General features: G+C 47.8%; 1 protein-coding gene across 1 annotated transcript in view; it reads left to right on the forward strand.

The window, feature by feature from the left end:
• The window catches only part of RAB33A (RAB33A, member RAS oncogene family), a gene marked incomplete at its 5' end in the record, with an annotated part of 9,736 nt that overhangs the window by 419 nt on the left and 7,094 nt on the right, over window positions 1-2,223 (forward strand). The gene's annotated exons all lie outside the window — the stretch shown is intronic.

The following is a 2,223-nucleotide window of genomic DNA, read 5'->3' on the forward strand; positions in this document are numbered from 1 at the left end:
GAATGGATCCCAAAGCACTTCACATATCTTGAGGTCTCTTCTACCTCGTGAATGCCAATAGGTTGCAGAAACCTGCTTTGGCTAAGCCCTCAGGCCTTGGCAGTGGGCAGGCCTGTATTTTAAAGTGCTGTATTTTAAATTAAATTTTATAGTTGAGATTAGGGCTGGTTTGGAATAGGAGTGGTGTGCAGTGGTTCTGGCACAAAGCCATGAGCCCTTTTAAAGAAATTGACACAGGGTTACCTGCCGGCACTTCATAACAGATAAAACTAGTTTTTTTTGGAAGAGCACCCCTCAAATGATAGCTTCTTTATTTGTCTGGGGTACCTAATGCCTGTTACTCATTCTGTTGGTATTGTCTTCAGTGGGCCTTTGTAAAGATACAGAGCAACTTGTTTGAGGGCTAAGGAAAGTATCTTGGTGCCCCCCTCTCATTAGTTTGTCAATAAGTACAGATATTCTTGTCTGACCATTTGTGCTCGGATCAGAAAAGGCGGAAACTCAAGAGGACAGGAATATTTCAATGTGCAGAAGATGGAGGGAGGGAGGACCTGGCAAGGGCAGCTTCACGTGCCAGGGGAGCAGAGGGGGCAGGGTTATGGGCAGAAAAGACACCTCAAAAGGCACTGGGCACTGAAGACCAACTCCTCTAGAGCCACATCTGGCCTTTTCTCAAGCCTGTGGTCAGACACTGTCAGGTGAAGTTAACCCTCCATTTCCATTGGGCAAACAGCCCAAATGACCACAGGACCTCTCTTCTGAGTGATGTAGAGAGAAGGGCTGAGTAACTGGGGAGGGTGATGAAATGCTCTAAACTGTACAAGATTCCCGACTCCTTCGTTATTAAAATGAACAGGTTTTAAAATGGCTTCAGGGACTGGTCCAAGGCACTTGATGTCAGGAAGATGGGTAGCTCAGTACTGATAAGGGAGTGCTCTTGAGAACAACTGACCCCAGGATCAGGAAGATAAGGTACTGTTTTGAAAATAGTGATCTTTTTTGCCCCTCTCATTTTGCCAGGCGGTGAGGGGGAGGGGCAGGGCCGGGGGCATTGCTACATTTCCTTTTCAAAGTCAAAGTAGGTATCTGTCTCCATCCTTTCCTAGGGCTCTTATGTCAATGTCTGTTTGGCTAGAACTTCTTTAATGTAAGGTTGTAAGACTCTGGAATTTCTAAAACATGCCTTTTAAAATCCAAAATAGAAATATACTTATGGATGTGTTCTTAAACCCTCAAAACCTTTCGAATTTAATGCTGTCGCTTGTTTAACATCATGTCACATTGAGCCAAAGAGTCGTTTACATTTAAGAGAGGGGGAAAGAAGTCCACTTGAAATTTAGATGAAAGAAAAAGGAAATGTTTGGGAGTCTAGGAAGGGAGAAGAGGGGAAGAGGAGAGGAGGAAGCCAGAAAGTGGAAGGTGAAAACGAGTGGAAGAGGGTCACTGTCCAGTGGCCTTGGGGGAAATTTTGCAAAGATTCCTTCCATTCTAACATCCAGTACTTAGTCAAACTGGATTTTACAGTGTCCACCAAAGATTCCAGACCTTTTCCCAGAGGGCAGAGCCTGTGACAGTGTGACTCACAAGAGATGGAGCCCAGCACAGCACCACGTGCAGATAAGTGCTTAATACAGGCTTTTTTGGGAAGATGATATTTTCAAGAGGACGAAACCTTGTGACACTGCTGATGGGTGAGCCCTCTGAGGACAGATTCTGAAGGGGCTCAGGGTAGGGTGTGGGAGCAGCGGGATGGGGGCCCTGCCTCCAGCAAGGCTGCTGCAAGCCCAGGGCCCAAGCTGGCAGGTGAGACCGGAGTGTCTTTGGGGAGATGGCAGAGCATGGCAGCTAGCACAGGCACTCCAGGGGAGACAGTTTTGCCCCATACTCTGGCTGGCCTGAAGTGTCTCAAGGAACGGGTACCAAACCCAGGCTAGGAGGTGACTGTCAAAGGCTTCTCTTTTTGAGAGAGAGAGAAAAGTCCCCAAACTTAGGCAGCCCTAGACCGCAGGTTCAGCAGGAGAAGGCTGTCAGGCTCTAAAATGGCAGTGCTGGGACTTCCCTGGTGGTCCAATGGTTAAGACTCCACACTCACAATGCAGGGGGCCCAGGCTCAGTTCCTGGTGGGGGAACTAAGATGCTGCATGGCATAAGGCATGGCCCAAAACCAAACAAACTACAACACCAAACAAAATGCCAGTGCCATCTGTAGGGCCTTGAAGCCCC

This window comes from Bison bison, unplaced genomic scaffold, assembly GCF_000754665.1.
Source record: "Bison bison bison isolate TAMUID 2011002044 unplaced genomic scaffold, Bison_UMD1.0 scf7180017845410, whole genome shotgun sequence".
NCBI classification, from domain to species: Eukaryota; Metazoa; Chordata; class Mammalia; order Artiodactyla; family Bovidae; genus Bison; species Bison bison.